Genomic DNA, 13,930 nt, shown 5'->3' with positions numbered 1-13,930 from the left:
TTTTGCTGCCCCCTGGAAAATGCCACCCAAGGCAAATGCCTTGTTTGCCTTGCGGCTAAAACGTCCCTGAGTGTAGGCCCTGAAAAGCACTGCAGATTTCTAATTTGACTTTTTCTGCAGGAACCTAATAGACAAATGATTGCCAGTACCACCGCTTTCCTGGGATCATCACCAAAGGCTGTACTGCTACCGCTGTTCTGGGTGAACCCCCTTTCTAGAAGTCTACCTCCCGTTTCCCTGGCTTACATCCAAAAGTTGCTGCTTTTCTGAGTGAATATAATTATTTTTATAGAACAAAATATAAATTGAAAAATAAATATAATACAAATTCTGTAGAACTTTACAACCATAGAATGGGGATCATTGCCAACAAGTAGTTGACATACAAAATATTAACAGATACAAGAAGAAGAGAAGGCCCTGATCAAACAAGCTTATAATTAGATATTACCCTTTACAAGTTGTTGTGAAGAGAGTAGAGCTGGTGGTAGTGGTTTTACTTTTTTGCAGGGACCTAATCTTAGAGAAATTATTTCCATCTCTTTCCGTGGGCTCCCTCCCAAAGGCTGATGCCGCTGATGTTTTGAGAGAACCCCCTTTCTGACACTCTGCCTCCTTTTCCCTCGGCTCATCCAACTCTTATTTTATATGGCAAAAATAATATTTTTTTCTAACCGAAGGACCAGAAAGAACTGAGAATTATTTCCGTGCAAATCACTCATATCTAATACCTCTAGTAAAAATTCAGCCCTGTGATCTTACTTGGGTCCTGGAAGTCCAAAGGATTTAGTTTTTTCCAAGCACTAAAATTTTCGGGAGGTTTTAAAAGAACATACAAACGCGTCACTTGAACACAAAAGTCTCACTAAATGGGCTTCCAGGAATGTGAACCAGCTGCCTCCCAGGGATGTACTTGGAGTTTCCAGAGTTTACGTTTTATTTATCTTTTACTTTATCTTGTTTCTGGTGACATCTTTCACATTCTTTACTACTTCACATGATCTTAATCTCAAGTTATAATATTTTTTTTACTCTATTATTTCCAAATGAACATTTAGTAAAGTATTAGAGTAAAGCAAACAATAAACGTACAAACATAATACAAACAAGTTAATCTCTAAACCAATATATTTCGACATGCATATATCTGTGATGGTATAATCCACGCGTTCTATGAGGTAACTAATTCAAATAATATGTACGCAACTCTAAACTCAACTCTGTATTATATTCCCGTGTCTTTTAAGCCAATGTCAATTTACTTGTTAGTTGAAGTCTATGGAAATTATTCAATAACATTGATTTATATATTATTATCTTGAGATATTCAGTTAAGTCTGTTAAGGGCTAACCTTGGACTCCAGTGCGTTGACATAACTCAGAAATATGATTTACCCTGCTATAATTAGATAGATAATCTATCTATCTATATAGTTTCAGTTCTTTACGTTAGAACTTTCATCAGGACATAATGACAACACATGATTATGTCCTGATGAAAGTTCTAATGTAAGGAACTGAAATGTTGACCGACCAACGGATCGTAAGCAGAGTTTATGGTTGGAATAAACCGTACGTTATTTTCCAAGTCCTCGAGTGCTGACTTTGTTTTGAAGGTATTATCTGTGCAGCCGAGCACTGGGCAGAGAACACTAGGAGCAGGAGTGCAAGACCTATGGAATAGTATATATTATTTATTTTCAATTATATTATTTTCAATTTAACTACCAGTAGCAGATATGGAAGATAAATTGAGGATGACTGTCTTACTGAATGGACCATGGGTTATTTTTCTATGGGTTCTACTAACCCCAGTAGGCTGGGCAAAAAACAGGATTAGGGATGGTTGGGAGGTACGCATTCCTAAAAGAGAATAATATATTTAAATGCCACTGTCTTAAAAGAAAGTACAGCTGGGGACAGTGATCCATGAGGGTCATACAGTCTGTCCCTATGTGTGACTTCACAGCTGAATTACTCATTAGGTGGGCTGCACCCAGGGCTCGAGTCCTGCAGGAACGCGTGGGAACGGTGTTCCTGCACTTTTGTTTCAGCAAGAACACTGTTCCTGTTGCTCCTGCAGGCATTCAAATGCCCCCCATGTTCCCCCTGTCATGGGGGGGGGGCCAAGAGGTGGCCTTATGGCCACCTGATGGACCCCCCTGGCGAGCGCCTGTCTCCCGGTCAGATACAGCGAGGGAACGTTATATTCCGGCTCCTGTAATCAGTAGACAGCTCGCGCGGTGAGAGGGAGCAGAGGGAACACAGTTCCCTCGCCCCGTCTGACCGGGAGGCAGGTCCCCACCACACTGAAGCCCCACCGGACCTCAGGGACAGGTCCACGCCAGCTCTCCAGGTAGGGAGGCTGAGTGGACATTTGTAAATAAAAAAAAATAATAATAATTTGTGAGTGTGTCTGTGAATGTGTGTGAGTGTATGGGTGTGTGTCTGTGCGTGTATGTGTCTGAATGGTTGTGTGTGTGTGTGCACCTGTCAGTGTGTGTGTGCGTATATACGAGTGTATATTATTTGGGGGGGAGGTGGATCTTGGGTGAGTTCCCACACTTTTTTCCCCAGGACTTGACCCCTAGCCATGGGCGTAGGAACCGGGGGAGATGGGGGGGACGCATTCCCCACAGCAAATCATGCGGGGGGACAGGTTATAGAGAAATCCCCCCAGCTCCGCCGGCCACGGGTGCTCTCGGGCTGCGTGCGGCTCCTTCAGGGAACCGCACGCACAGCAGACTGGGAAGGGGAGCACCTCGCCCTCCGCGCAGGAGCGCCGGCCCCCCTCATGCTGCAGTCGCCTGAGCGCTCTGTAGAGAGCCTCAGGCGGCTGCAGCTTTGCCCGGGCTGGTGCGTCCATGAAGGCGCACTGCCCGGGCGCAGCATGAGGAGAGGGCCTGACCGGAGGGAAGCGCTCAGCGCTCCCTCCTGTCACTCCCTCACTGTAGCGTGGCCGAGCCCTGTATGGTCGCGGGTACAGGGAGCATCTGTCTCCTGTACACGGCCGGACTAACAGGAAGTGCAGACTGAGTGTCTGGCCGGGTACAGGGAGGGGGGAAGAGAAAGAAATTGACAGGGAGGGGGAAGAGAAAGAAATTGACAGGGAGGGGGGAATAGAAAGAAATTGACAGGGGGGAGAAAGAAATTGACAGGGGGGAGAAATACATTGACAGGGAGGGGGGAGAGAAAGAAATTGACAGGGGGGGAGAAATACATTGACAGGGAGGGGGGAGAGAAAGAAATTGACAGGGGGGGGAATTGACGGGGAGGGAGGGGGAATGAGAGTGGGGAGGGGGAGGGGAGAAGAGAGTGACAACGGGGGGAGAAGAGAGTGACAAGGGGGGAGAAGAGAGTGACAAGGAAGGGAGAGTGGGGAGAAGAGAGTGACAAGGGAGGGGGGAGAGATTGACATCCATCACACACACACACACACACACACAATGCACCCCGTGGAGAGCCTCAGGCGGCTGCAGCTTTGCCCGGGCTGGTGCATCCATGAAGGCGCACTGCCCGGGCGCAGCATGAGGAGAGGGCCTGACCGGAGGGAAGCGCTCAGCGCTCCCTCCTGTCACTCCCTCACTGTAGCGTGGCCGAGCCCTGTATGGTCCGCGGGTACAGGGAGCATCTGTCTCCTGTACACGGCCGGACAAACAGGAAGTGCACACTGAGTGTCTGGCCGGGTACAGGAAACAAAATCTCCCTGTACCTGCGGACCATACAGGGCTCGGCCACGCTACAACAAAGGTAGGGGAGGGGGGGAGAAATAAATTGACAGGGGGGGAAAGAAATTGACGAGGGGGGAGAAAGAAATTGACAGGGAGGGGGGAGAAAGAAATTGACAGGGAGGGGGGAGAAAGAAATTGACAGGGAGGGGGAGAAAGAAATTGACAGGGATGGGGGAGAAAGAAATTGACAGGGGGGGAAGAAATTGACAGGGGGGGAAGAAATTGACAGGGGGGGAAGAAATTGACAGGGGGGGAGAAATTGACAGGGGGGGAGAAATTGACGGGGGGAAGAAATTGACAGGGGGGGGGAAGAAATTGACAGGGAGGGGGGAGAGAAAGAAATTGACAGGGAGGGGGGAAGAAAAAGAAATTGACAGGGAGGGGGGAAGAAAAAGAAATTGACAGGGAGGGGGGAAGAAAAAGAAATTGACAGGGAGGGGGGAAGAGAAAGACATTGACAGGGAGGGGGAGAGAAAGAAATTGACAAGGGGGGAGAAATAAATTGACAGGGAGGGGAATTGACGGGGAGGGGGAGGGGAGAAGAGAGTGACAACGGGGGGAGAAGAGAGTGACAAGGGGGGAGAAGAGAGTGACAAGGAAGGGAGAGGGGGGAGAAGAGAGTGACAAGGGAGGGGGGAGAGATTGACATCCATCACACACACACACACAATGCACCCCTTACACACAAAGACAATGCACACAATGCATTACACACAGAGACACACACACACAAGCAATGCAGCCCTTACACACAATGCATCCCTCACACACACAGAAACACACAATGCATTCCTTACACACACTCAATGCACCCCTTACAGTCGCACACACTGCATCCCGTACATACACAGAAACACACCTTGCAGCCCTTACACATACAAACACAGATTCACACAATGCATTCCTTACACACATATCAGGACATCCCCTACACACTCCACCCCCTGTGAACAAACTCATTGGTGGAACGTGAAGGTGGACCCTGGGACCCAGACCTTGAGCTGTGTAAAGGGCCCCCAAAAATGGAGCTGCTTCCCGTTCTCCCAGAACATTGATTTTTGTGACCACAGTTACAAACAGCCTCCAGAGAGCCTGTTCTACACCAGACCAGTGGAGCCAGACTGCAGCTAGAGCCCATCATCATCCTCATCTGGTTGTAAGTAGGCAATCTAGTATATTATTTGTGGCACTAATCTCTAATTTACCTCACATTAAAGAAACACTATAGTCCCCAGAACCACTGCAGCTTAATGTAGTGGTTCTGGTGTCTATAGCCTGTCCCTGCAGGCCTTTTAATGTAAACACGGCGACACTGCAGCACTAGCGTTAGTTAACATGGCAGATCATATGGGTGGGGCATTGTGATGTCACATGGGGCGGGCGGGAAACTTTACTTTTGCCTAGGGCAGCAAAAATCCTTGCACCGGCCCTGGCCATGGTGTCACGTGACTACCCGGCGCTCAGTCTGACACTGCGCCCGACGGACGTCCAGAGGTCCCCCTGCTATGTCAGGTAAAAGGGGTGACAAAGGTAGAAAAATAATTGGAAGGGTTTAGGGGGGCTATTAATATGGATGGGGGAGGGGTAGGTAGAAAAATAATTGGAAAGGGTTAGGGGGGCTACTAATAAGGATAGGGGGAGAGGGGTAGGTAGAAAAATAATTTGAAGGGGTTAGGGGAGTACTAATATGAATGGAAGGGGTAGGGTGGGTTCTAATATGCATGGAAGGGGTTAGGGGGGTACTAATCTGCATGGAAGGGGTAGGGGGGGGTTAATATGCATGGAAGGGGTAGGTGGGGTTCTTATGTGCATGGAAGGGGTAGGGGTGGTTCTAATATTCATGGAAGGGGTAGGTGGGGTTCTAATATAAATTGAAGGGGTAGAGACGGGTAGTAAAATGTATGGAATGCACTTCTGAAAGTGTCACTGAATGGCAGTTAGGAAATGTGGTCACCTTAGGTCAGGGGCAGTATTACACAATCTGTATATGTATAAAAAAGATAAAAAGTAATCTGCAAAGTACAAAATGTTTATGTCGTGCTAAAAATTAAGCTAGGAATGTGTATATATTTTTATTTTTTAAAAATATTTTTTAGAATAATGATACAAACATTTTATTCCTTACATTTGTGATGATTCTTTTTTCCCCTCTATATTCAAGGGACGCTATAGTCACCAGAACCACAACAGCTAAACGTAGTAGTTCTGGTGTCGATAGCATGTCTTTGCAGGCCTTTTAATGTAAGCACTGCCATTTCGTAAAAAGGCAGTATTTGCCGTATTTTTCGCTCCATAAGACGCACTTTTTTCCCCTCAAAAGTGAGGGGAAATGTCTGTGCGTCTTATGGAGCGAATGTGAAGCTTTACTTACCTGTCTTGTAGCGTTGGCCGGCTTAACAGCGCGCACTCAGTGTGCACACTTCCTTTCAGTCCCGCCGGAAACCGGAACCTGAAATTGAAGTTCCAGTACCGCGGTGCGAGCTGTTAAGTCGGCCAACGCTACAAGACAGGTAAGTAATTATGGGACACTATGGGGGAAGGGGAGGGGGAGGGGAGTACTATGGGAAGGGGGGAACACTATAGGATGAGGAGAGGGGGGAACACTATTGGACAAGGGGAGGGAGGTTAAAGAACACTTGGACAAGGGGATGGTGGGTTAAAGAACACTATGGGACAGGGGAGGAGGGGTTAAAAATCACTATGGGAGAGGGGCGGAGGGGTTAGAAATCACTATGAGACAGGGGAGGGGGATTAAAGATCATTATGGGACAGGAGAGGGGAGTGGGTGGTAAGGAACACTATGGGACAGGGGAGAAAAAAAAATATTCTGAACAAACTTTCCAATAGTAAGAAACACTATGGGACAGTTTGTTCAGAATATATTTTTTTTCTAGGTTTCCTCCTCTACAAACTAGGTGTGTCTTATGGAGCGAAAAATACGGTACATTACTGCTGGGGAACACCTCTAGTGGACACTCAGATGGCCACTAGAGGTGCTTCCTAGTTGAGACATGAATGCCGCCCTATGAAGTATCTGCACATGTGCGGCAAAGCTGCGCATGCACACCAGGGAGCAATGACGCTTCTGAATAGAAGCGTTTTATTGCTCCCTGCTCGCACCCTCCTATTTCGTCATTTTGACGAAATAGGGGGCGCGGCATCAGAAGGATCCCGGCGCTGTATCCGAGTAAGTAAAACCCCTTCCCTGTAGTGACCTGGCGAGTAGAAATGCTATCCCCCCAAAAATGTTTTGGGTTCCTTCCTACACCCATGCCCCTAGCTGCACCAATATCTGTACCAAGAGCTCACCCCAGTATTGTCCGCCAGCCTCTCCTGGCACTGAATGATAAGCCAGCTTCAGGGAGAATTATTATCAGTATTGACCATCACCAGGCTTCCTTAGTGTGGTTAAACAATTCATACAATAATAACACATTCTGCAGCTTCTCTCCCATTTCCCACCATGAGCCGGTGTTCAGGTATAGAATTCTGATACATGTAGAATTCTGCTAGAACATCGGGATACTAGCTGTACAGATCACATGACTAGTGCCCCAGCCAGCGCATCCCGCTATGTAGAATGTCTGAGGCCATTTAACAGTTCCAGTAAGTTACCACTAGAGGGCTCTTCTCTTCGGTCATCAGGCTGACGAGCCTCTCACGAGCAGTTCATTCTTCCGTGGCACGTCTCCGGGGGGCGGGGCTTCCTACTGACACTGGCGGAACTTGCTATGGAAACAACGAGCTGACCGGGCAGCAGGGTGAAGGCACCACGAGGGATCAGCCTGGGTAAGGGCAAGGTGGGGAGAGAGGGGTCTGACTGGGTAAGGGCAAGGTGGGGAGAGAGGGGTCTGACTGGGTAAGGGCAAGGTGGGGAGAGAGGGGTCTGACTGGGTAAGGGCAAGGTGGGGGAAGCGGGATCAGCCTGGGTAAGGGCAAGGTGGGGGGAGAAGGATCAGCCTGGGTAAGGGCAAAGTGGGGGAGAGGGATCAGCCTGGGTAAGGGCAAGGTGGGGGAGAGGGGTCACTGGGTAAGGGCAAGGTGGGGGAGAGGGGTCACTGGGTAAGGGCAAGGTGGGGGAGAGGGGTCACTGGGTAAGGGCAAGGTGGGGGAGAGGGGTCACTGGGTAAGGGCAAGGTGGGGGAGAGGTGTCTGACTGGCTAAGGGCATGGTTTAACCATGACGGTAACATGTGCATATATGTTATGCAACATACTCTGTGTTCATGTGTTGTGACATATTACTAATACATTTGTGAATCTATCTATCTATTAATATTACTACTTTTTCTAAAGCGCCAACAGATTCCGCAGCGCTGTACAATTAGTGGAGAAATGTACAACATACAAAGACAAATACAAGAGGTAAAGAGCCCTGCCCGTAAGCTGATATCTAGCCATTGGAGCTCTTTTATGCAAAGTGCTTGGCTAGATGGCCCGTGAGCTTACAATCTAAAGCTCATGTATGATACCCATGAAGTATGTATCACATACATCATCTGTGTGTCTTAATATGTTTTCGTTACTTAAAGAGCAATTATAATAGAAAGTTCTAAAAGTGGAGCAGTCACCATGGAAACCAGTGGAACGTTCCTGCTGATTGCTCCACACTTAGCTCTTTGCTCCAGAATTGTTCTTTATACGTAGATTTTCCATCTGTCTGTGGCTGTTTAGACAGGCCCCTCTTTCTCACCTGACCACTGTGTCACATGAGCACTAGCTCCAGGCAGAGAAGTCTTCATCTCTCTGGGTTTAATTTACCAAATTTCCTGGGTGGATCCAGGGTCTCCACTTGAGATGTTAAACTTTAATTACTTTACAGTAGATGGAATGGTGGAGTTTAAAACGTCTAACTGTATCCCATGTGCTCATTTTTCAACTACTGCTACCTGAAACTTTGCTTTGTGATCAGCTCCTATTTATAAACATGTTGTGTAATATTGACACTGCGATTCTTGGCAGCAAATATTGTATTGTTTAGTCTTCTGATCATTGCTGAAGGTAAATGCAAATTTGCTATTTTAATTTATTTCTACCTTTCATCGGTAAAAGTGTATTTTAGCATATTTTATTATTTAGCATTTTGTTCACGTGTAGGTTATGTAAGGTTTTGAGCAAGGCACTAAGTTGATTTTCATTTTTAATAGTCAATCAGGGGTACATTCTATTAAGGATTTACATCAGGTAGACATAAAAAAAAAAAATGAAGGATGGAATGGTAAAAATAATAAAATATGCTAAAGTTCACTTTTACCCTTGCATCTATTAAAGGAAAACTCCAGTGCCAGGAAAACAATCCGTTTTCCTGGCACTGCAGGTACCCTCTCCCTCCCACCTCCCATCCCAGGTAGCTGAAGGGGTGAAAACCCCTTCAAGTCACTTACCTGAGACCCCGCCGATGTCCCTCGGCGGTGGTTTCGGGTCGGCGTCGCTCCTCCCAGTGATTCCGTCAGCCGGTGGGCGAGACTGATCCCGCCGCTGGCTGAGGAAACATAATGCGCATGCGCGCCAATGCTGCGAACACGCATTAGGTCTCCCCACAGGAAAGCATTGAAAAAGATTTTCAATGCTTTCCTATGGGGAATTGAGCGACGCTGGAGGTCCTCACACAGCATGAGGACATCCAGCGACGCTCTAGCAAAGAAAATCTTTGCTATGAATCAGGAAGTGCCCTCTAGACAGCCACTAGAGGTGGAGTTAACCCTGCAAGGTAATTATTGCAGTTTATAAAAAAAAACTGCAATAATTACAGTTGCAGGGTTAAGGGTAGTGGGAGTTGGCACCCAGACCACTCCAATGGGAAGAAGTGGACTGGGTGCCTGGAGTGTCCCTTTAAGGGATGCAATAAGCAATGTATAAAATAAAGCATACTTTAAAGTGGTATCAATGTTGTGTTTGTTAGTAGTTTCTGCTTTTTAGTAAATGTGAGTTTGTTGTTCTAGGCAAGGTAGAATTGTGGTAGGTTAGCTTAACCTATTAGCAGGGAATGCGATGGAGTTAAAAGAAAGCCCACTTTCCATTGCCTTTCAGAATTTTGTGTCACACTAGTTGTTACTTAACGACATGATTTAGTCACCATACACCAACATGTAGTGAATTAAAACCCAAACTGTAAAACTTTTGGGTCTGTGAGTATAGCGGAGTTGGAAACTTTTTCCTGATTAGCCATTTCTGCCTAAATGCTGCAAAATGGTTTCCAATTCTTGCAATATGGTGTTTAAGTCAATACTATGCTGGTGGATAAACCCCATTCTGTCACTTAAAGGGGAAACCGTGTTCTAAATTAATATGTATGTATGTTTGTGTATTTATTAAACAGAATTGAAGAAAACTGGCAAATTTAGGTAAAAAAATAGGAGAATTTCTCCAGTTCAACTACTTTAGCCTAAGCAGATACATTTCTTCACAATTACTGGAGAGGGAAAATGACAAAATAACAAAATGACAAAATAGAAATTATAGTTATATTTTGATAGACTGCTTTTTGATTTTCAGTCAGGATGCAGAAATAAGTAAATAAAAGAAAATGTGATTTATGAGACCAGGCAACCTTATTCCATTGCTCCATCGTCTCGTTTTGACATTCATGTCCACACTGTCTTCCATTTTTTCCCCCAATCCTTTATACATTATGTGTTTATGTCAGTATGCCATATTTGGGTAGTACACTTTTGGCATTGAACTACAGCCATAGGCTAATTCCTTATACAATAGCAAAATAATTAACCTATCCTGTAAAGGAACACTCCAGGCACCATAACCACTAGAGCTCCCTGGCACCCCCCTGTTTTTATTACTTAAAGGGACTCTCCAGTGCCAGGAAAACAAATCCTGGCATTGCAGAATCCTGTAGTGCCCCCATCCATCCCCCCCCCCCCCCCCCCCCCCCTTCAGTGACTTGCCTAAATCCAGCACCGATGTCCTTCGGCGCTGTGTCAGGCTCCACCCATGCTCCTCTCCTGCCAACATCAGCCGGCGGGGCGGGGGGGAGACCTAATGCACATGCGCGGCCATGGCCACGAGCGTGCATTACACCTCCCCATAGGAAAGCATTATTCCTATGGGGATTCAGGTGACGCTGGAGGTCCTCATGCATAGCGTCCAGCGTCGTTTAAAACACTTTTTCTGATAGCCACTAGAGGAGGACTTAACCCTGCATGGTAATTATTGCAGTTTAAAAAACTGCAATAATTACACTTGCAAGGTTAAGGGTGATGGGAGTTGGCACCCAGACCACTCCAATGGGCAGAAGTGGTCTGGGTGCCTGGAGTGTCCCTTTAAACTGCTATGTGCTGCTCCCTATCTCTGCTACACCCTATAGAGAACTGGAAATCCTCTGTCTGATCTAACAGTTAAGAAATTAAACCATTGTAAAACGATAGGGCACTCCTAGTTTGCTGTAGTTGTTATGGTGTTTTGAGTGTTTAATTTATTTTTAATTTGGAGGATTTTTTAAAACATGTCCTAGACTCTGATTGGACACCTGAGACCTGTCCCCTGATTTCTGGTCCTCCTATGGATTTCAGTGGCGTGTGTTCTGAGGTGTGTGTATCACATAGACCCCTGCAGAACTGCTTGTAGAATCTCTCAAAGTTTGAAATTGTCCAAACAGTCATTCCAGAACACAAACTGGGCTACTGAAAGCCCCACATATGCTCACATAAAGAAAAGTATAAATCCTGTTCTGTTGGAAACTTTGACAAGGTATTATTGTTTTGTTTTGATAAACTACTGACTATCCTGCACAGCAGGAGTGACAACTAAGCAGCCTTTTCTTTTACACCAATGAAGAGAATTTCCTTAAGACTCCAGCAAGATTTGCATTCCTGGAGGAATTTTCCTCTACGAATCATTAATGAAACTTGCAGTGGATGATTTGCAAACAATATATCAATCTCGTTGTAATATAAATATATAAAAAAGAAAAAAAAATACTAAACTGCTCCTATCATGCTACTATGAGACAGTGTCACTTTATATACTTTGTTCTCATCAAATTAAGTCGACTCGTTTATTTATTAAACGGTGGGTTGGTGGTTTAGAAATGGAGACCTCAATCACAGTCCATCTTAATAATTATCTATATGTTAACGGCTGTTGTTAATGATTAGGAAGCTGTCACAATCATGCCATTCTGATGAACACATTTGGCATTATCTGTTCATCAAAAAGGGTCATATACCTTACATTAAGCAGACAAGCCTAAGCTATATCTGACACATTAACAGAGACATATTCCCCTTATTATTATTATTATTGCAATTTATATAGCGCCAACAGATTCCGTAGCGCTTTACAATATACCCTTGTTGGATTTAGTAACCAAAAGGACTTGATAAATCATTTACAATACTTTTCAATAAATAAATAAATACCCTTAAAATGAATAAACTTACACATATATCATTGTCATTGGAGCACAATAGGTTAATACCATAAGTGTCACTGATTATCATTTAAAGTAATCCCATAGCCTGTTGTTGACCTTGCAATTTCAGCATATCGATCTTAACTTGTCACTGACCATATTTACATTCTAACTGTGCTCTGACTCAGTAAAAGAAGTCACCGGAGTTTAGCTTTTATTTCTCTTTAGTCATTTTTTTTTATCTCCAGTGGGGTTTATTCTCTACACCAGTAATTAAGCTGTTTAGACAAAAATTGTTGTGATTGAATGAAGCAAACGCTAAGCCTGATGTTTAACTTGATTTCTATGGGTTACCGGCATAAAATACCTTTTGGATTATGATTGTGTGAAAACAAATACGCAATACTAGCCAAGATTCACAAACTGTTTTCAGGGAATTATGAGACTTTAAGTGGTTTGAGACTGTCTTAAAGTATCTTATATCTCAGTGACAGTAGGATAAAATAAAAAAAAAAATATAAAACATATACAAAAAAAAAACCACAATACTAGTACAGTAGATACAATGGGGTACCTATTACAAGCACATTTGCTGCACTACAAGTGTGTATATATTTCTTAAAGAAAAAAAAAAGGTTTTTAAGATGATAAAATGCATTTTATTGGATTGCTTTTGGTACCATAGGATTTTAATGTTGCTGAAGTGGTTGTGGTACATGGCTCCTGTTCTTACAGTCTCCGTTTAGAAGAATGTTTGTTTTTTCTGCAAATAGTACTATGCCCTGGCTTGTAAATCAGGTGTATGTTACTTGCTCCTTGCTCACTCAACATTCATCATACTTTCATGTACTACATCAGCGCTCACTGCTTGCAGACATTAGCATTTACTTTATTCCTCACAGGCACTTTGCAGAATACACTTGTAGTAATGATAAGAGCAACAGATGAGTCCTGAAGGGAACGTTATTTATGTAGCAGGAGATATGGTGTTCGCTGCTCCTAAATGCATATCATGTAACCGTTGCGCATATTCTTGTGCTGCTTGATGAGAAGCATTGGATTGATCAACTGGGCGGTCTGAAAGTTTGAAATGCTTCACATTGGGAAGTAAGTGCTAGGCAAATAGGAGGTAGATCTTCATTAGCTGCAAAGACAAATTCAGCAGTCCCAGTCCGCATTGTGTCAGACAGAGATATCTGAGGTCTAAGCCTACCTCTGGGTCATGCCTACTGTGACTGTCTGGAATGAGAATTCCAGACTGGCTAATGTTGGCTCTGTGCATATTGATAATAAGCTAGCACATAAGGGTTTAACTTGTGACAGCATGTCACAAAGACTCATTGTTTCATGTTAAAACCGTACTAACAAGAAGCTGATCAAATTTGAGTATCCGCCATTGTAGCCTCATTTGAGTATCCCCTGATCCCCTTCCTGCCCTTCACCCTTTTGTCTTCGTCCCTATCCACATGGCATTCTACTTTCTGCACACTCATATTCCCAGTCCCTCTCTTAGTAAGCTCAGTTGCTCACAGATTAAACATCGCTGGACAATAAATGATAATTAGGTCCTGCGTGTAAAATAAATACCCATGCATGACTTCCTACAAGCTGTTCATAATCCTCTCCACCCCTCCTGTACTGCATACCTCCCAACTCCCATACCATTTACACTTGCGCTATAGCCCCTGGTCTTTTTGCCACCTAGCAATGCTTCTGCTCTGGATAATGTGTTTCACAGCTTATTGTGAGTGAATATAAGCTATGTTCATTAACATTCTTATTTTTTCCTTGGCAATGTTTTAAATTTCAGAGAAGGTTTACCAATAAAACCC

At 44.7% G+C, this 13,930-nt stretch overlaps 1 protein-coding gene across 3 annotated transcripts in view; it reads left to right on the top strand.

Moving 5' to 3' along the window:
• SLC11A2 (solute carrier family 11 member 2) overlaps positions 1 to 13,930 on the top strand; it is an 85,804-nt gene that overhangs the window by 7,592 nt on the left and 64,282 nt on the right. The window contains exon 1 of one of the 3 annotated variants that reach the window (XM_063427885.1): positions 7,382 to 7,520. The exons of 1 other annotated variant lie outside the window; for it this stretch is intronic. The gene's annotated coding sequence lies outside the window, so the exon portion shown is untranslated. Of the gene's footprint in view, positions 1 to 7,381; positions 7,521 to 7,720; positions 7,730 to 13,930 lie in introns of those variants that run through there. One more of the 3 variants, XM_063427894.1, reaches the window with a different exon arrangement.

This window comes from Pelobates fuscus, chromosome 1 (assembly GCF_036172605.1).
Source record: "Pelobates fuscus isolate aPelFus1 chromosome 1, aPelFus1.pri, whole genome shotgun sequence".
In the NCBI taxonomy this organism is placed as follows: domain Eukaryota; kingdom Metazoa; phylum Chordata; class Amphibia; order Anura; family Pelobatidae; genus Pelobates; species Pelobates fuscus.
Note: the sequence above shows the minus strand (reverse complement) of the source record. Positions and strands in the feature narration are given on the sequence as shown.